The 22,387-nt window shown below is 41.4% G+C and overlaps 1 protein-coding gene across 5 annotated transcripts in view; it reads right to left on the bottom strand.

Annotated features, from left to right (window-relative positions):
* SPAG16 (sperm associated antigen 16) overlaps window positions 1–22,387 on the bottom strand; it is a 710,758-nt gene that overhangs the window by 422,461 nt on the left and 265,910 nt on the right. The gene's annotated exons all lie outside the window — the stretch shown is intronic.

Genomic DNA, 22,387 nt, shown 5'->3' with positions numbered 1-22,387 from the left:
CAAAAAAATAAACTAAATTCCACACTCTCTTTATGTAAAACTCCTATAGAGCCACCTTTTTAGCAGATCTCCAAAAAAGATTTGCCTTGCTAGTCAGCAGATTTGGGCTATTTTGGTCCAAAGGAATTTGATGTTATTTGTGATTTCAAGACTTGTCTACTAGGCTCTAAATAAGATACATTTTTTATCCTCGCACAGGCCACTGAAAGGTTATTAGAAGGTAATGACTTCAGGTCAATACTGAGTAGGGTCACCTTACAACCAATGATAAGTGAAAATCTCTGAAATCCATTACTAATCTCCTAGGCTATACTGTCTTTGCACACATATTTTAAATATTTTGGAAATAATTAACCAAATTCTGGTGGGATTTATACCTTGTGCAGCCCCACTGAAGTCAATTAGGTTGCATAAAGAGTAAGTCAATGCAGAATTTTGTCAAGTATGTTTGCCCGGTAGACAATTGATCCACAATCTTATTGTGCAAAACTTGATTGTGAAATTTACTCCACCTGATGTATGCAATTTGTACAAAATGTTGATATTGTTTTCTGGAACTTTTCAAACCATGAACAAATTTTTGTTATATACGTTTACACAGTGGTACATTATAAAAACATGTACAGGAGACAAAATTAATTTGAAGTAATGTAGTGTCTTGCACAACTTCTATCATTAGTTATGAGATATGAGCAGCACTGGTAAGATGCAACGGATCAATCTGCAAAAATTAATGACATGGTCTCTGATAACCTAGTTTATACTTTGCACCTCAAAAAACTGAGGATCGCAAAGTGCTTTAAAACATAGTTCAGGGACTCTTTCAACACCTCTGTAAGGTACATAACCATTATCTTAACTTTACTGATGTTGAACCCAGGGCACAGAGAAATTAGACGATTTGCCAAATATGATGCAGTAAGTCAACAGTAGAGTCAGAAATATAATGCAGTTCTCCTCAATCCCAGTCCTGTACTTTAAACCACTACACCATGGTCACTTTATTAAAAACAACCACCATACTACAATGAATCTGCAACTTCTTTAATAAATAAAATGACATTACATTAAAAGCATAGTGGAATTGGAAGCAGACTCCATGAAGGCAACCGCACTGAAATTTAGTCCCATTTATGGCTTTGTGTGTGAGAGGGAGCCAATCTCACCGGCTGTTTTAAACTAAGAATTTTTTTTTCCTGCTCACACTTATGTTTAAATATATTGGAACACTGCCTACATTCCATTATGTTTTAAAATGCAAACCAAGCCAGCAAGGATCTTCTTTCGTCTCATGAAAGAATCCCACGAGATACCAAAAACTCCTACAGTTTTTCCAGACCATCTATGACAATTTTTAAGTGATGGCACTCAATTTCACTAAGTTATCTAGAGGTTTATCTAGCCATTCACCTTCACATGTATTTTATAAGCACAGACATTAACTACAGATTCCAGGATGGGGTTTGGCCTAAGGACAGTAAGTCCCAGTGGACCCTACTATGAGGCCCACCAGCTACAACAGCAGTAGTCAGAATAGGAAGCAGGGGTGAATGCCTAAAATAGTTGAATCCTCAGTGGGCCAGAGAAATCAAGTAAGAATTTATATAAAGTAGAACAGCTTCAATGGCAGAAATTGAGAGAGAAATGCCAAAATAGCCAGTAGCCAGGCACTCACCTGGGAGGCAAGGAGACTTGCTTTCAAGTCCCTGCTACAGAGCAGGGTTCAAACCTGGCTTTCCCATATCTCATGTAATTCCCTAATCACTGGGCATAAGGCGGAATTAGCACCACCACCTCCTTCTCTTTCATGAATGGTTCATAAATTCCTTTGTGAATCTAGCCTGAATAATCAAAGTGCTTCATTTTGATAAATGCCATGATGGTTAATTTTGACTTTTCAAAAAAAAAATATTGTTTTTTCCTTTTCATAGAATCACAGAATATCAGGGTTGGAAGAGACCTCAGGAGGTCATCTAGTCCAACCCCCTGCTCAAAGCAGGATCAATCCCCAACTAAATCATCCCAGCCAGGGCTTTGTCAAACCTGACCTTAAAAACTTCTAAGGAAGGAGATTCCATCACCTCCCTAGGTAACGCATTCTAGTGTTTAACCACCCTCCTAGTGAAAAAGTTTTTCCTAATATCAAACCTAAACCTCCCCCACTGCAACTTGAGACCATTAGTCCTCGTTCTGTCATCTGCTACACTGAGAACAGTCTAGATCCATCCTTTTTGGAACCCCCTTTCAGGTAGTTGAAAGCAGCTATCAAATCCCCCCTCATTCTTCTCTTCCGCAGACTAAACCATCCCAGTTCCCTCAGCCTCTCCTCATAACTCATGTGTTCCAGTCCCCTAATCATTTTTGTTGCCCTCCGCTGGATATTTTTCAATTTTTCCACATCCTTCTTGTAGTGTGGGGCCCAAAACTGGACACAGTACTCCAGATGAGGCCGCACCAATGTCGAATAGAGGGGAACGATCACGTCCCTCCATCTGCTGGAAATGCCCCAGCATATACATCCCAAAATGCCATCGGCCTTCTTGGCAACAAGGGCACACTGTTGACTCATATCCAGCTTCTTGTCCACTGTAATCCCCAGGTCCTTTTCTGCAGAACTGCTGCCTAGCCATTCGGTCCCTAGTCCGTAGCGGTGCATGGGATTCTTCCGTCCTAAGTGCAGGACTCTGTACTTATTGAACGTCATCAAATTTCTTTTGGCTCAATCCTCTAATTTGTCTAGGGCCCTCTGTAACCTATCCCTACCCTCCAGCGTATCTACCTCTCCTCCCAGTTTAGTGTCATCTGCAAACTTGCTGAGGGTACAATCCACACCATCCTCCAGATCATTTATGAAGATATTGAACAAAACTGGTCCGATGACCGACCCTTGGGGCACTCCACTTGATACCGGCTGCCAAGTGGACATGGAGCCATTGATCACTACCCGTTGAGCCAAACAATCTAGCCAGCTTTCTATCCACCTTACAGTGGATAGAAACAATTCACTGAAATTGACATGAATCTGCAAAATGTTTCAGCGGACCCAAATCTGCATTTTTTTGGCCAAAAAATAAAAAAAAAAGTTTCAGCCAAAAAATTTCATCCAGCTCTAGTCCTGATAAGTCGTCAGTTGCTAGCACAATACAAAGAAAGAATAATAATGATTACATTAATGAAGAGCATTATGGGACTGTCACAGTGTGGTTTAGCCTCTCAAAAATTTGCACTCGCACACGTTGTCAGTTCAGAGAAAAAAAATCAATCAGCAATTGGCATACAGCGATTAAATACTAATAGACAGTAACTTTATGTATTGCTGATTCACAGGAAAGAAAATGAAAAGAAATAGTGACAAAAACATACCATCTGATCACGGAACTGAATTCACATTATCACAACTTACATTAGGGGACCCTCCATAGTTCCCTCCAAGAATCTTGGGAGATTTGTGATAGAAAATGGCTACATACCACTTTGAGCCCCCATAATTCTGTGGCCAGTTGGGGGCCAGTTTGCTCCACCAGAGAAGATAAATTTATACCCAGCTGCAATGGCAGTTCTCCAGTCATGACCCTTCACCTTGATATATCCCCTATGCTGGCTCTGTTCTACTTGGGCATACCTCTTTTTCTTCAGAAGTCCTCAGCTGGCCACTAAGACCAGCTGTAACTGTGGTTTGAGCCAATGGAGTAGTGCAATGCAGACTAGAATCTGGACCTAACTAATGATAGAAAGCATAAAAATATAGGGCTGGAAGGAATGTCAAGAGATCATCTAGTCCACCCCTTCCTGCTGAGGCAGAATTAAATATACTTAGATCATCCCTGACAGAGGTTTGTCGAAGGGTATGTCTACACTGGCAAGTTTCTGCACAACAAGTGATACCACTTTTATTAAAGCGCTGGAATTAAACCGTCGTTGTGCATCCACACTGTGCTCCTTGTGACGGTGGAGCGCATCCACATTTAGCAGCTCTTGCAACGGCAAAGAAAGCAATGCATTGTGGTAACTATCCCACTGTGCAAGTGGCAGCAGGGTGCTTTGGGAAGGGTTTGCAATGCCTCATGGGGCAGGCACAGTGTCACATGATGCAGGTTTCCCAATCCCATTGTTCCATTCCATGGACATCCTATTACATCGCCCGCTGCTTTTCAACTGAAGTTGGGGGGGGGGAGGGGCAAAGAGTGTGTGACAGGGAGTGTGTGTGTATGGTGGGGGGTAGAGACAGTGTTCTTTTGGGGGACAGGGAGTGTGTCAGCTTGCTGTCTTGTAAGTTCAGACAGTGGCAGGAAGCAGCCAGTCCTGAGGCGGGAGAGAGGGAAACCGCAACATCAACCCCCGCCTCCGTCCCTGGGCTCTCTCTCTCTCTCTCTCTCACACACACACACACACGCCTCTGTGTTCAACAGCACAAGCATTCCACATGAATGGTTTGCTCTGTGTCCCGAGGCAGGTGAGCACAGCACGCAAGGGCTGTCAGAAACAGAGCTTTGAAAGGGGCGGGGTGCATGCCTCCAGGGCAGCCGAGTTCAAAACAATGAGCAGAGTGGCCACTTGAGGGATTATGGGACACTTGTGGAGGCCAATTGATTGCTTTCTGCGCTGTAATGTGTTTACACTGCCAACATAGCGTTGGAGTCTCTGCGCTTTAAGGGTTACGACTCTTGTCGAGGTGGTTTTTTTGCAACTCTGCGATTGAGGAGTTTCCGCGCACTAAGTGGCTTGGCAGCGTGTACACGGCAGAAAGCTGCTTTACTGCGCAGTAACTTGCCAGTGTAGACAAGGCCTTTATTATATTAAGTAACGTGTCTATCTGTGCTGATACTTTATTATTAAATGCGCAAGTGAAATAGAGTGAGCTGATTGGCCAATAATCCCAAACTTGACTGTAATCACCACAATTGACTGCTCAGAATGTGGAGCTCTGAATGTTACGCTCACAGTTCGGAATTTATGCTAACGAGATTAAAACCTTTTATTAACACAGTAGGACTCCGGTGTGAGAACTGCCACATTAATTTGCACCTAGTTGTCTTGACAGCACTTTGTTTTGTGGCTTTATGTCAAATAACACAACAGGCAAAGATAAATATAAGGTGATTTACGCCCTGTCTTGTTTTTCTGGTTAACAAACAATAAAAATACTGACAGGCTAAATCCTTAGTTTTTCTCACACTTCACCCAAGTTTATTCACATTGACTTTAACAGGAGTTTTGCCTAAGAAATGAGTAACAACTGATGAAAGGTCTCTGTATTTTATACATATTTAATTTAATTTACACAACATGGATGTACTGGGTACCAAGGTAAAATTAAAATACAAGCCTGCAAAAAAAATAAAGAATGACAGATTTTAAATACTGTGTCTTAAAAATGCAATACGTCTACAAATCACATTTAATAAATTGATTATCCTGATTTATGCTTATCTGTGTAAATGTTGGGCCAGTTCCTTGCACCTTTCCTCCCCACGAGTCCATGTGCTTTGTGCTGCTCAGGTTGCTGGAAAGAAGCCCTAATGAGTCAGCTACATCCCTAGCATAGGGAGATTTCCTGGTGATGGAAAATCAGCTCTACACCACCTTCTTCTTCTATCCTCCCAAGTGGGACCTGCCTGACAGACTGTTATAGCCAACATAACATAGAGCCCTCCCTGTATTCTAAATACAGCAGGATCTGAACCCTGGCCCCCAGTTGGCCCCAAGATCAGAGGAGTAGAAAGATGCACCTCAGAGGCTATTCCAAGTGCAGCAAAGCCAAACCAAGGGTTCTGGACCATAAATTACAAACAGTTATGATATTTGCAGTAATCATCTCTATTGACTTTTGTTAATATTTTAATGTCTTTACTTAAATCTTTCTAAACATTTGCTCTGTGACATTTTCCCCTCACTTAATTTTCGAGTTTATTTAACTTATTTGGTTTACCAGATTATTATTTCAAGGGTTGTTCCCTTAACTTCCTCAAACTCATGCCTAAGCCTCACACACTTGATTATCTCATTCTGCCTTCGGTCTATGGCAGCAAGATACTATACAAGAGGAAACTGAGAATTTTTTTTTTTTTTTTACAAAGTAAAATATTTTGATATGCTGTTATTGTCATGGGGAAAGCCCTGTATTTTACTAGAATGGAAGTATACTCTAGTTGAAGTAATGTGCTTCAAAGGATACCTTTTTGAGGGGACAAACTTTGTTAAGAAATTTCAGCAATAGTGACTGGTGATCTCTACAGGGAGAGTGTGGGGGAAGGGAAGGACTTCTACTCCCTGGAGGAGTAGAACTCCAGGAGGTGGAATTTCCATTCCATGCTTTTTCCCTGGACTGGCAGCATTTGAGGAGCTCCAACAGAGCTGGGCTCTGCATCACATACATGTGCACAGACCTTGCACATCCTTCCCAAATCCTGCCCCTCTGCAGAAGAACCACACTGGTTCCACAACATGTGGTGCTTGCTGCACCTGCAGAGGAAGTGGCAAGATTTGACCTAAATGGGAAGTTCACACTAACCAAGAATTAAGTTTGCGTACCACACTACACTGAAACAAGATTTCCACTTGATTCACTATGAACTGATTTTTATTATATCAGAGCTCTGTACGAGGGATCCACTCTGCTCAGTAATTCAGTAAAGCTGTGTCCAAATTTAAATGTGCATTGGGTGACATTAACTGTAACAATATTATTTCATTTTTTTAATTGTATATGGGTGAGGTAGGTGAGGTAATACATATTATTGAGACTACCTTTTCTTGCTAGGAGAGACAAGCTTTTGAGGTCCAATAAAAGCTATTACCTCACCCACTTTGTCTTTCTAATATCCTGGAACTAACACAGCTTTCTTGTTTTTGAAAGTTTCATCATACAGTAAACACTGTATACTTCTTCTTAAACTTTGTATTTGTTATTTTACACAAGCTAATGTTATTTTATTGGACATACTAAAACTGCTTCTTACAAACTTCCTCTTTTGTATCTGGAAAAATAAGAGCACTCAGAATAATAAATTCAATCACCTCCAGGAGAGGGGGGCGGGGAAGAAACACCACAAGAAATCAAGGATGTCTCAATCCAATATAGAATCACTTTACTATATGCATTCTGTACCATCAGAAATGAGTAAATTAGGTTATTGCTGTGTAATGCTGTTCTCGGAATATATTGCCCCCACTCCTGGAGCTTGTGTTGTCTCATACGGACCTTAAAAGCATAGACTTTAGGGGTCCAGTACGTCAAAACAAGCCACTAGTGGGTTCCCAAACTTACTAATTAATCTGCCACAAAGTGATCCACAGACAAGTGTAGAAGGTGGGAAGAAGCGTGTGGATATGTGGAGGCAATATGATTAGAGAACTCCAATTAAGAGAAGTGTCCCAGGTTTTTTTGCCACGACAGTTTCGCACTCCTGGAAACAGCAAGCAGGAAAGCCCCAGGAGTTGAGTTGGGGAGTCTTCCTAATAAAGGAGAAGAGACTGAAGCAGTGCCCTACCCAACCATTTTTAAAGCTAACCTCCCAAACCATTGGAAGTCAGCATAAAATTACAAAGAAGTTGCTGTATGGATCCTACCCACAAGGCTGGGGAAAATGTAGTAAGACAGCTGTGGTAGGCTAAATGCACGTGTACGTTAATGTGCAGCTATTGACAATGAAACAAAATACTCATACAAAGACATGTCCCTTAAAAAAGCATTGCTTGTAAAGAAGCTTTCCTATAAATCCACCTGTCAAAATTCAGAGTTGAAGTTTCTTTCAGTAACTATGTCGATTTCAAGACACCGCTAATCATAGTGACATTTTCTGTACTATTCCATGCATGGAAAATATCCTTGAAACAAGGAAGAAAAGGATCAGGTAGAACATTTGAAGCTCCCTTGCCATCCTGCCAAGGGGAATTACTAGAAGGACTTCTTGAAAAGAAAAATGCATCTTCCATGAAAGAAGAAAGAACAGCCTGCCATCCAAAGAATTATGGAGAACAATAAAGCTGCCCAATAAACTCTAAAGTAAGTGTAGTTCAGACTTGCATAACTAAGGACAAAGTTATTAAACAAGCAACAGGAAATAGGGACCTATTCTCATCACAAATGGACCCTTTCCTTTAACCCCATATGCACACGTAAGAGTTGTATGCTCCTAGCATACTCTGATGAAAATCGGCGAAGTGTACAAATGCAGATCCCAGAACTAGTGTGCTATGCAGAGAAACTATGCAGGCTTACAGTGAAGAATTCTGTCTTTACTGGAAGGTGCTTATGCTTATTTTTATCAATTAAAATATTACCCCAGGAAACAGGGTCTCCTATCTAGCTGACATTTACAGCTCAGATCAAGCATGAATATGCCTGTCAAACAGGAGGCTGAATTGAGCATGGCCTTGAAGTTTGGCGGGGGAGGGGGAGAATCTCAAGTTAATCATTCAGCTAAAGAACACCTGCTCTGAGCCATCATAGTTACTTCAAGGATATAAATGACAATGTGCAAGATATCGAGCATACTGAGCCTGGTGTCTCATCAGCATGTAGCAAGAGGGGTTGATGAATATGTCCTCTTTTTTTCTATGAGAATCTAAGTAGCAATAATATTTGGCACTCACTTAGTGCTTTACATCTTCAAAGCGCTGTATGAACATTAATCTTTTCAATGTCTCTGTGAAGGAAAGGAAGTGTTATTTTCATCTTAGAGATAAGGAACTAAAACAGAGATTATTATTGTTGTTTTAATTATTTGTTAAATTCTCATCGTTTATTTGACCCCGAGAATGACACAAAGCAAAACATGGTCTCTGCCCCACGGAGTTTCTAATCTAAATAGGAAAACTTGTCAAAGGCCACACATTGAGTAGCAGAGCTGGGATCAAAACTCAGCAGTTTCTGGCTTGCAGTCCTCAGCTTAAATCTGTGGTCTAAAATCGACAGTAATTTTTTTGGTGGAAAAATAATACTTTCAGCCAAGAAACAAGCACTTTTAGGCTGAAAATTTTATCTGAAACCAAAAATGTTGATTGGGAAACGCCATCCTGGCGCTGCCTAGGAATTATATTTCAGATGCCTTATTCTCCTGTCCATGGCTCCCTGGCTCATCTCCTCGACCAGACTACATCTCCCTTGAAAAGAAACCAATCTGAACAGAACAGCCAAATCAAAAGAAATTAAATTACCGATGCACAGGTATGCAACTGGTAAACTACCTATCATCTGAATAACGTATCAATCATTAAAAAAAACATAGATTTCTCATGGTTTCAGTTACTCTCTGATGTGCTACGTCCTGATCTGAGGGGGTTTCAGATCAGGACACAGCACATAGGCAGACCTAGTACTAAAAGATTACCTCCTCCTGAGTACGGGTAGGAAACACAAGTGTTACACTTGTACTGCTAGATCTCTCTTCAGTGCGGTTCTGATGACACACACGCTATGTTAGATACCAAGTTTACTGATACCCTTAAAAACACCTGGGATAAATGGACAGCCCTCTCTTTTCTACCTCTCCCCAAAAATATGAGAACAAGGAGAGACAATGAAAGTGATAGTTGATAAAGATAAAATCAATTACAGAAAATAGTGCTTCCCATGATGGAGTCCTCCTGTCACTATCTAATGATGTTGTTAGCTGCAATAATGTATTTGTGTCTGCTTTCTAAAAGTGTTGGATAATTTTATGACCATTAATATTTGTTAGTTATATCATGTGAGCTACAGCCAATGTAATCTCACACTTTGGGACATCACCTGACCTCCTTTGGGGCTAACTCCCTTGTAATGCAGAGAATTCTACATGATGAAGTGCATTATGGAGATTGAGCTTTCGTGTGCTTATGAAAATAAATGAAGCTAATGCTGGAGGCAGGCACTGAGCTTGCTGGACCACTGGTCTGATTTGGTGTAGCTAATCCTACGTCCTTGCTTTGTAAAAGCAAAATCATCCTGGCTAATCCATGGCAGAAATTGCTTTATATCTCTTCTGAGGATCATTGTATTGTTCTAGATCATTGGGGGTTGCAACAAGATGCCAGAGGGTTCCAAACAAACCTCCCTCTCTTATATTACTAAATGGGAGGAGGTCTCAGAATGGAAAAGGTTGAAAACCACTGTTCTATGCTTTAATAGTAATTGCTGCATACCGTGCAACTCACTCACATGAGGCACAGGCTTCTGAAAAAAGCCAGGTTGTGGCTTTGCCAAATGGAAGAATTTTGCTCTCAACCCACCCTTAGTTCTGAATTCTTCCACCCCATATCTAGTCATAGTGCATTCCACCTCTGAAAATGAATAACAATTGTGACACATTTACTGCAGAGGTGGAGCCATGTGGGAGATGGAGGGACAGATGCATATTTATAGCCACACACATCTGCTCATAGAAAGGTCACAAAGCAGGCATTAGCAATGAAGAACTTCAAATGGACGCTCCCTGGAGGATATATCTCCCATCACCCCATAGATTCAGGTTGGCAACTTGTCAGAGTTACAGTCCACATCCCAGCTGGTTTATGTTAAACCACAGGAAAATATGTATTTATGCTCCTCACATCAGCACACTGAAATGTCAAGAGATTCACCTCTCCGTATGAGGACTCTCAGTAACACCAAAGAAAAGCATCTGACATGCCCCCTGGAAAATCCACACCTTGCTAAGGAACCAAATAGGGAAAGTGATTAGATGGAAATAATAAGCTTATGTTGATGAGGCAACGCTAGGTGTGTAGAGTGGATATTCTTATCATGTGCTTATGCTCCTATACAGATAGTGTATTTGCTTTTACTTTACTTTGCTTGTAAAAGCAGTGATTTGCTTTTACTTAGTCTCAGACAGCGACCATTTAGTCCCGTATTTCTCTCTCTTTTTTTTTTTTTTTTTTGAGTTCTCCACTGTGGTGTCTCATCAGCCTAGGCAAATGAGGCACAGCCCAACCAAAGAATTGAGAAGCTAATTTCTAAAAGCTACATTTTTTGTATATATACAGATTTTTAAGAACTGTTAAGCATGTACATTTTAAATAAGTAACGGAAGGCCACCAGAAGTGCTTGTGGTTTGGTTAAAGTCTGTCACATTACTCACTCTGTCTCTGTAGTGACAGGCCATGCCAGAAAATGTAGTGATGTGGGTGAGGCTCAAATCCTGGTATAGGTAAGAGTGCCTCAGGAAGCTACCTTGTTACCATGGCAACTTATCACCCCAGGAGTCATTTTAAGAGGGTGTTGCTGGGGCACCCAGGGCTTGGTGAGGCCAAAGCAGGACTGCAGCAGTTAAGGGTGGTTCTGAGAGTGGGGCTGCAGGGGGCCCCCTGCAAAGGGCCAAGACACCAGAGCGCAAGATGGAGGTGAGTTTTCAGTCATTCTGGCCTGGTGGAGCAGAGACCACTGGCCAAGACTACAAGGAGGAGGACAAGCCTCCAGCTGCGAGGGAGGCCATCCCACTTCTTAAATGCCTGGGCACTGCTCTGACACTCATGGGTGGTGAGTGAGGCAGCAGGGCCGTGGCAGGAGAGCTGCAGAGGGCTCCCTGAACAGCCGCAGGGCCAGTGACACTGGATCTCGGCAGGAGCGGGGTGAAGCAGGGAGGCTGTGGCACTGGAGAGGCACAGCAGAGACTCCCAACCAGGACTGGAAAGAGGATGAGGTATATTGGAATTTGTGACACTTTGTGATATGCGCCTCACCTGTCAAAAAGGTCACGAGCCACCACTCGTTCTCCAGGAGAACATTATGTGCCAGATTTCCAAAGAGCTCAGCCGCCAGCAACTCCCATTAATAAAGTTAGGAGCTGAGTGCTTATGAAAATCTGGGTCTCAGTGATTTGTTCTGTTCTGTTTGAGGCTTTCACTCAAATCTTGTGTGGTTTTACTCCTTAGCAGCTAGTGATGCAGAAAATGAACCAATGGAAGATGAAGTCCAGATGGTATATAATAATATGGCATATAGGAATGTATGGCCAGACAACTGGGAACTTCAACCATGGAATAACCAGCTATGCTGTTCATTTGTGCACCTCTATTTTTCACTGTCATTATTAGAATCACCATGATCAATTTTATGGTTATATAAAACCCATCCCTGTGGCATCTATTGATAATTTGCCCTTGATGAGGTAGGAAGAATGTGGTGAATAGAGAGAGGGTGGTTTTGGTAGTGAGGTAAGGAGTAATACAGCAGATGAAAAGAAAAGGAAGGAATTTTGAAGGATAAATGGCAAGTGACAACACCCAAAATCGAGGGGTAAGCAATGGATGATTATAAATTAAATGTATTAACGTCCTGATGCCCAAAATCTGATAGCTATTGGAAGATCCTTGGGGTGATATTCCTGAAAGAAGTTTTACAGAAACTCTTTTTTCTTACTTACAGTCTCTTGAAAAATAACACATTCCTCCATGAAGAGGAGATATCTGAGCCATTAGCGATTATCTTTGAAAAGTCATGGAAGACGAAAGAGATTCCAAAAGACTGGAAAAGGGCAAATATAGTGCCAATCTATAAAAAGGTGAATAAGGACAACCCAGGGAATTACAAACCAGTCCCCTTAACTTCAGTACCCAGAAAGATAATGGAGCAAATAATTAAGCAATCAATTTGCAAACGCCTATAAGATAATAAGGTGATAAGTAACAGCCAACATGGATTTGTCAAGAACAAATCATGTCAAACCAACCTATTAGCTTTCTTTGACAGGGTAACAAGCCTTGTGGATAGGGAGGAAGCAGTCGATGTGGTATATGTTGACTTTAGCAAAGCTTTTGATACTGTCTCACATGACCTTCTCCTAAACCAACTAAGGGAATATGACCTCAATGGAGCTGCCGTAATGTAGGTGCATAACTGGTTAGAAACCTATTCCCAGAGAGTAGTTATCAGTGGTTCACAGTAAAGCTGGAAGGGAATATCAATCAGGGTCCCGCTGGGTCCGGTTCTGTTCAACGTCTTCATCAATGATTAAGATAATGACATATAGAGAGTACACTTATAAATTTGTAGACAATACATAGCTGGTAGGAGTTGCAAGTGCTTTGGAAGATAGGATTAAAATTCAAAATGATCTGGACAAACTGGAGAAATAATCTCAAGTAAATAGGATGAAATTCAATAAGGAAAAATGGAAAGTACTCCACTTAGGAAAGAACAATCAGTTGCATACATACAAAATGGGAAATGACTGCTTAGGAAGGAGTATTGCAGAAAGGGATCTGGGGCGTCATAGTAGATCACAAAGCTAAATATGAGTCAATAGTGTAACTCTGTTGCAATAAAAGCAAACAACACTCTGGGATGAATTAGCAGGAGTGTTGTAAGCAAGACACAAGAAGTAATTCCTCCACTCTACTCCATGCTGATTAGGCATCAACTGGAGTATTGTGTCCAGTTCTAGGCACCACATTTCAGGAGAGATGTGGACAAATTGGAGAAAGTCCAGAGAAGAACAACGAAAATGATTAAAGGTCTAGAAAACATGACCTATGAGGGAAGATTGAAAAAAATGGGTTTGTTTAGTCTGGAGAAGACTGATAGGGGACAAAATAACAGTTCATAAAAGGTTGTTACAAGAAGGAGGAAAAATTGTTATATTTAATCTCTGAGGGTAGGACAAGAAGCAATGGGCTTAAATTGCAGCAATGGAGGTTTAGGTTGGACATTAGGAAAAACTTCCTAACTCTCAGAGTAGTTAAGCACTGGAATAAATTGCCTAGGGAGGTTGTGAAATCTCTGTCATTGGAGATTTGTAAGAGCAGGTTAGACAAACACCTGTCAGGGATGGTCTAGATAATACTTAGTCCTGCCTTGAGCGCAGGGGACTGGACTAGAAGACCTCTCGAGGTCCCTTTCAGTCCTATGAGTCTATGAATTACAAAGAGTGAAGTATGTGACTTAGGGGGAAAACAAACGTGTCATTTCAAAGAAAATAAATAACTTAAAAGCTAATACTGTAAGTTTTAAAAATGCGTTACTGAGTATTTCCTAATGAAGTTATCAAGAATTGAAAATGCTTTCACTTCTGTCTTCTTTATTCAAAAACACATAATGGAAACAAGACCATTTATCTTCTTAAATATTTTACTTTAAAAAAAGCAATTGTTTCCATCCTTTGTATGATTTACTCATCTATATGAGAACCAAAGGACAGCTTTTCAAGGTAAAATAGCATTTAAGGAGATAGAGTGACAGCTCTCTTTTACAGAATGCATTTGGATCCAAGTATGGGCATCTTGTAGTTATTCGGGAGAAAATGGGCACAGTGTGATAAGCAGATTGAATGGTGTTCCTACTTTTCATTTTTATTTCATTTTGCAGATTGAACATGCTTCACTATTCAAAAAAGGAAAGTAACACTTTAGCATTAAACCTGCTTAACAGAAGAAAGCCTGGGACTGTCTGTTTATTATTTGGGAATGCAGTTAACAAAAATGTAATACAAAGGGATGCCAGTTCCCCTATTAAACATGTTCATATTATTAGAAACAGAAGCATTCCAGTAGCGAACAGATCCCTTTAATATTTGTTTCACTCATTAAATCTCAAGTAGAACTGAAATTGGTATTCTTTCCTTATCCCTGTTTCATGTCATCTCAGAACTCAAAGAATAAAGGGTTCATGCAGATAGCATTTTCCCAAGGTCTGTTCTATTGGCAATACAGAGTCACAGTGTTGCAATTCCTGTCTCTTATGCTACCCCCTACAACTTGTCAACACTTGAAACTTATACTCATTTCCAATCCCTTGCAGGCTGCCTGTTATGCTGACCACAGGACTGAGGTAACATTTCCTTATTAAATTGTTTGTTTACATCAGAAAGGCCTAGGCTTGGGGCAAAATCTTGCTTCCTCTGAAGCCAATAGTTTTGTAGTTGATTTCAGGGGAACTAGGATTTGGCCCCCTGATGTGGATGACCGGTCTGTCAAGCCTGGATCACAGGGAGCCCTGTTCTCCTGTAGGCCCCCTAGGATGCAAGGATGTCTCATGGGGCCAGTGGCCCTTCAGGGAGAATCAGGGACTAAATGGCCTCTGATGACCCCATAAACTACACCTGGGAGCAGTGTAAGTAGGAGGCTGCTCAGATAGGAAGAGAGATCCCAGGTGAGAGGAAGGAAGAGATTTCAGTCCCTGGGGAAGGCCTGGGACTACACGCTCGGGGGATTCCACAGGAAGCAGTGCAGGCTCCTGCAGGGGAGGAGCCCTGAGCTAGGGCTTAAAGGCAACTGGGAGAGCTCCCAGAGAAGACAGTCAGATCCCTGGGGAAGGGAGACAGTAGGGGACATCTGATTGTTAGCTCAGGGAAGAGAGCTGGTGGGTGCCTTTGGAGAGTCCCAGCAGTTTGGGACAGGCTGCTGCTGGACAGCTGAGCGACAGGAGTAGAGCTAGGGGCAAGGTGTCCAGGGAGGCAGTCCTGGGGCCAGTGTTTCAAAAGGGAAATGGAATGGAAGAAACCCACAGTGGCTCCTGTGGGGGAGCCCTGATATAGGGACTACAAGAAACAGGGAACAGAAGAAAAGCCAGCAGGGGTGGAGCATGATTTTATATTGTATTTGGACTTCTAGTGGGGAAAAGCCTGGAGGAGTCAGCACTCTGATAAGTGTGAGAAAGAGTGAGAAGTTGAGCCCAGGAAGGGTGAAGGACCTTCTGTCTATGTCAGCTTTCATTCGGAGTGTCCCAGAAGGGGGCTGAACTTTATGTGACTTGGCCAGAGGGCCGAGCCACAGAAGACCTGGAGAGAGGCAGACGGGCTGCAGGAAGTGCTAGAGCTGAGAATACCAGTGATGTAATGCACTAATACAAGGGATGTGCTCAGGGTGAGTGTGGATCATTAACAGACAGGTTGACCTTGGATGTGAGATGGGACTTGCAAACTCTGAGCACGGCCTTACGTTCTAGCAGACAGATGTGCAACCATGCTTCTCATGTAGTCCACAGGCCCAGAGTCTGCAAACCATCAAGAGTCATCACTATAGTTTAGGACAGGAGAGGACGTACAAAGGGGACTCTCCTTTGCAGACCATTTTCTTTCTACCATGTTAGGAAGGAGAGTACTAGTTGACATACACAGAGAAGCCTGTCCTATTGATGTCTGGTAGGGAAATACACCAACCTTAACCAGCCCTGCTTGCATCAAAGGTCTAGTCTAGCATGCAGTATTATGAAGTTGCATGAAGCCACATGCACAAGCAGAGCAAGACACATCCTCACTGTGGTACTTGGGTTTGACTCTAGTTTGGTTCTGAAGACAGATGCGTTCTCAAACCTGTCAGAGGTTAACCATGGGCTTGGTGGAGCCCAGGGCAGCCCCTATAAACTTGAGACTCTGAAAGGGAGTCAGTTTAGATTTTTGTATGCTGCTTTGAGAATGAAGTCTTGGAACAGTTAAAGAATGTAACAAATGGCAGCTGACATGAGGGGACATCTGAGGAGTCCTCCCCCAAACTAGCCAATCATCAAGGTAAGGGCAATGACCACTAGCACCTTGATAAAATCCCTCAATCAATAAGCCAAAGGTAGAACTTGATACTGAAAATGTTTGTGGCCTACCATGAAACTTAGGTACTTCCTGTGCAATATGCATCTTGGAGATTGAAAGATGTGAACCAGACCCCAGGATTCAGAGATGGAATTATTGAACTCGGAGCTGAACTTCTCTAGATTTGTGGGTAATGTGAAAGTAGAACTTGCAAACAGCACAATTGTTGGGTATGTGTGATTCTCCCAAACCAAGTAAATATTTTACATGCCATCATTAGTGGACATAGCACCCTCCCATGAGGAGCAATACTTAAATGCAGCCAACTTAGAAGAAGCCATTATAGTACTAGAAAGATATCGTTTTTCTTAGGAATACGTTTATTTTTTTTTCTTTTTTACCAGAAAGAGAAAACAAAATACCAACAGGCAACAACTAACTATACCATTTAAACAAAGTTGAAAAAGAGCCAGCAATTTGTTGAACACACAGCGAGCATGAAATGGGGAGAGGAAGTGAGTGACGGTTGGCCTCCTTTGCCCATTTATGCCCTGTGCGACTACAAAGAACACTTTCTGGCCAAAAGACTTTCAACTTGGGCACATGCACAAGTGGAATATGCATAAGGATAATCACTCAAAGGAGAAATCAGACTTATTCTCAGTTGCTATCAATCAATGTAGTTTCACTGACTTCAATCTGTCCTATAAGCTTTAAGAATTTTTTTCCGATAGGGGGTTAACAGAATTAGTGGCTTGAAAGATTCAACCTTTCCCTCCATGAATAACAGAGTTTAGCAGAAAATAATATAATGGTTTCCCTCCTGTTTTTTTTTTCAAATGCCATTTTGAGGAATGTAAACTCTTTGTGCCAAGGCTGTTTTCGGTCACAAAACAATACAATGTTTTTGCCTTTGTAAATGATGTCACCCACAGCTAAAGCTGCCTTCAGGATTCTCTACTTGTCATGAACATCAGATAGACAGACTATACTGATGCTTCTTATATTGAGCCTTTCTCAAGGTTCATGCATTGGAACCTCAAAGCATCTCCTCTAGTATATTAAGTTTAGTAGATCAGAGAGAAACTTTTCTATAATATACAGCATCAAAATTACCCAGAAAATCTAGAATTCAAACATTTTAACCCTCATTTAGTTTTCTCAAGTTTAGTCTTTTTTCCTATTTTTGAAGGGGGTAGATTCACATATTTAGGCGTTTCTTCCACAAAGTCTTTTAAAGCCTTAATCTCAGCCTCCATATGGCTCACTGTTGAGCCCCAGTAACTTGAGTCCAAACCAGTGAACATTTCTGAGACCTTTACTTCCACAGAATACAGAGACTGGATATAAAACATTAAGTTTAACCTTACATTCAAAATCTTTCATTTTAAGGAGTTCCCTTCCCCTCTCCCTGCATTTTCTATACAACAAGATGGTGCTGGGGTCTAGGAGTCTGGGACTTGAAGGAGTCAGCCACCTCAGGATGTGTGCTGCTTTTCCTCATTTAACTGGTAAGACACGTCGATCTTGTGGTTCCAAAAGGAAAAGAACAACTCTGGATTTTTGCAGGAAGTCAGGAGAGTTCTAAAGCTGGAATTTCTCTGCTATACATCGGCTCCAGTAGAGACTCGGGATCCCCTTTCCCCAAATAATCGTGGTTAAAAATATATTCTAGCAGAACTAACAAGTCATGTACATAACGACTAAGTAATCATGTAATCCTGTTATTGTATCCCTCATCCTCCCTTTTCCTGTCCCCGCTCCCACTGTTTGCTACTCCGATTCACTGTATCATGACTAAAATGACATTGTAAACTCCTTTGGGCAGGGTGTATGCCTTTTACTTGATTTGTAAAGCACACAACACATTTTGGACACAGCATAAATAATAATAATATACACATTTCATTTCTAGGCATGGACAAATGCTTAGATACAGTAACTAGAGGAATATATTGATCGCTCTAGGAGGCAGATTAATGAGCACGGCAGAATCAGATTTAATTAACAGCTGCTAAAATGTATTTATCGATAGGGCAAATAAAGCTTCTCAAAGTCTGTGTCTTGTGGTTTGGTAGTTGACACTTTGACAGGCAACACTGACAGAACTCTATTTTCAGCTGCCAGTCAAAGATTAGCAGTCTGACACCTAGGGAATTCCGTTAGTCATTAGATTACAAACTCAAACTTCTGCAGAGACAGGTTTTAGTTAGACATTCCCATTTCCTCTACCTGGGTCTGAAGGTACCATTCCCCTGACATTTTTAGAATAGATAGCTATCAGTAATATATAAATGGGAACAAGTAAAATGAGAGTGCACCTGGTTATTTGCCCAGATTGTAAAGGGAAATCTGATTGAAACTAATATTCTTTTCCTAAACTACATTCACTTTAGCTAAAAGCTACCATTAGCTGAAAGTTAACATTGCCGGTGCTTCTCACAGCCCCATACCCAGCGGCACCGAGCCCATGCTTGGTACAGCCAAGGGGCAAGAGACACAAAGGTGGCTAAGCTACTTTTGTACTTCCCCCAATGCTCAAAGTTAGCCCAGTCACAGGGCAAGCTCTAATTTATCCAAGCTAGGACAGTCTGCCAAGGACCATTCCAGTGTGCCAGGATTGCCTGAGTGCAGCTATGCTCCCTTCCCACTGCCCCCACAGCCCATGCCAGAATGCCCCCTACATGGGTTGGTTGCAGGGGAAATGCGTGATTTAAAGCTGGCTTTACACCACCAGAGAGTCATCTACATCAAAGGAACCCCCAGCTGCCCCTTTAGGAATGGTTCAAAGGGTACTTAGCCCTGGCCAAGGATTTTACTCATAAAATGCAGTTCATGGAGTGACGAGCCAGCAGGAATGTAGGATAATAAAAACTATTTATTGGCTACTGTGGATTAAAAAGTGCATTTAAAAATGTATTTAGAGAAAAAGTAGTGAAAACATTAATCCAAGAAGATATAATACAAAAAATAAGACATAAGTATAAAGGAATGAAGACAAAAAAACCAGAAAACATTGTTTGCATGGAGTTTGCATACAGTAAACTAAATCAATGTGCAATCATTTTTTCAATACATTATTTCCCCTGTGAAACCGCGACATCTTATTTTCAGAAGGGTTTCAAGAGAAATAGGAAGTAATCTACTGAAAACAGAATAAAATAAAGTTAAATGTGTATATGGATATCTGTTGTTAGGTGGTTTTTTTGTTTTGTTTTGTTTTGTTTTTTTAGAAATGGTATTTTAAAGAGCATTTTCAGTCTTAAGACTACAGTCTGCAACAAAGTGGCAATATGAACAGGTGAAGATTAATAAATAGCAGGCTTACTGCACATATATGACAGCAGTCATGCACATTTATGCAGAAAGTGGTTGTAAAGCATTCATGGGAACAGTGGCAATTGAAATTTCTACAGTTGCCACATGTGGAGCCAGTACTGTGTTGTGAGATGTGGCATAAATAGATGGTGATCCCAGAAATGACCCCTCTTCATGCACCTGTCCACCTTTTCTAGATATATGTGTGTAGCAGGGTGGTCACCCTGCTCCGGCCCTGAAGGGGTTAAAGCAGCCCTGGAGAGGGCTGCAGCTGGGGAAAAGGAGTTAAAACAGCCAAGCTAGGCTGATTGGAGTAGCAGCCACAGCTGTGGCCACCTCAATCAGGCCCCAGTTGGCCCTTATAAGAGGGCTGTGGGCCAGAAGCTAGAGGAGTCTCACTCTAGCCCTGGAGTGGGAAGGGCTAGCTGCCTGGGGGCAAGGCAAGGCAAGGCAAGGCAAGGCAAGGCAAGGCAAGGCAAGGCAAGGCAAGGCAAGGCAGCTGGGGAGCTCCAACCTGGTAAACCCCCAGGCTGCAGGCCTTGGTAAAGGCCCAGAAAGGTACTGGGGCTGCAGAGGGGCAGCCTGGGAATAGGCAGAGGCAGCTGGTCCAACCCCCCTTGCTGATGATGAGTGGTCATTACATTGCAGTCTGCCCCAGTGAGCGGGGGCAGTAGCCACTGAGGCAAGGTGGGTTTAGAGGGTTGGGGGTTCCACAGGGAGAGGAGACCCAGAGTGTGGTGGTACTGCTGGGCAGAACCCTAGGGTAAAGGGCACAGGGGTCCGGGACGGATATGGATGCCAGCGGCAGGCGAGACACTGGCCTGCAGAGGATGCTCTGAAGGCTGGAAAGAGCTAATTCCTGAGACAACCAGCAGGAGGCGCTGCACCGGTGACTCGTCACCTTGCTACAAGACCATAGGTTAGATATGCAGTGTAGATCTGAATGCATTTTATGTAACTAGGCTTGAAATAATTCAATTTTTATGTATTGATCATTATGATGGATAATATTGATGCTTATTTTAAAAATTTAAAAAAATTCAGCAATTTAAATGTTCACATGTGAAAAATTATGAATTTTAAGCATTTATTAATTTTTTAATCAATTTACATTTTCACAATTGCTGGAAATTTGGGGGGGGGATAAGACACTAATTACTTAATGACAGTAGATGTTGAGATTCAAAAAGCGAAAACTTTGCAACTGTTAAAATAAAAATTGTCAACATCACATCAAAATACATAATTTAAATATCCTTAAACTATAATAGTTTCTCAAGTATCAGTTCTCTTGCTTTGCCTATCTGTAAATTTTGATTATAGATGGAAATATGTTTTCATGTGTGTGTATGGTGAAATCAACATTTACCACCATTTACTGATCACAATCTAATCCTTCTAACCCTATATGTAACTATATGCAGGATTTTAAAAAAATATTTCCACACCTAATAGGGTCTGCTTAAGCACCACAGCTAGAGAACACACACGTGCACACACACATAATTTGTGTGTGTATGCGGGTGTCTAAACTACAGCTTACTAGTTATGTAAATTTGGGAACAGACTCAAAAAGCTTTTGATATTAGCATTCAATGGATTTCAAAAAACGAAATCTCTCTAAGCAGAATATATCTGTCTAAATCTTGTATACAATGCTGATATTTAATAACACAGCTATATAGTTTTTCATTATGATTTCTATACTATAATCAGATTTGGAATAAATACTTTTGGTTGTTTTGCTCATGCATTAAAGCCAACAACAAAAAATGAAAATGCCCCTCTGCCTTTCAAGGTCACCTTAACCAATTCCTCGTACACACTAAAATGGCAAGTTCATAAATCACTGAAACAATGAAGTATTGTAAAATACATCTAGACTATAGAGCTGAATTTTAGTTGCAGCACCATAACCTGTAGTGCATCATCTATGATCAATTAAAGATGACCTTAATTCAGCAAGATCTAATACAGAAACTTATTGATTTTTCTGATTAATAGCTTCTGTATACCTAGAGCTCTTGTAACCATTGCATGAATGTGTTAAATGAAGTGAGGAAATGGATTAATCACTTGTGGGGATAAGGCATATGTTTCTGCATGACGGTAGCACAAATATCATACAAACAGATATTGTGATTAGGGTGACCAGATGTCCCGATTTTATAGGGACAGTCCAGATATGTGGGGCTTTCTTACATAGTGCCTATTACCCCCCACCCTCTGTCCCGATTTTTCACACTTGCTATCTGATCACCCTAATTGTGATTGTCAGCTAGAATCCTATACTCTTTCCCATGATTAAGACCCTGATTCAGCAAACCATATAAGCACGTGCTAAAACACTGAGTCAGGGTCTAAATGTTAATTTCAGTTAAAAAGCATTTTATTAGAGTTTACAAAGAAAATGTATCTACATTCAGGCACATTTACTCCCTGTTTACTATGGCTTCCACCATTGTATTCCATGGATATCGGAAAATCTCCCTTCGGGCAAGGTTACATCAGTGCAAGGCACCTTAAAAGCCCTATTCACTCCATTGTGGGGCCTGGAGACCAGAAAGTGGTGGATTAGTCAGAAGACATGCTCATGCAAACACTATCAGCCCAATCCTCAGTTG

Source organism: Chelonia mydas, chromosome 11 (assembly GCF_015237465.2).
Source record: "Chelonia mydas isolate rCheMyd1 chromosome 11, rCheMyd1.pri.v2, whole genome shotgun sequence".
NCBI lineage: Eukaryota > Metazoa > Chordata > Testudines > Cheloniidae > Chelonia > Chelonia mydas.
Note: the sequence above shows the minus strand (reverse complement) of the source record. Positions and strands in the feature narration are given on the sequence as shown.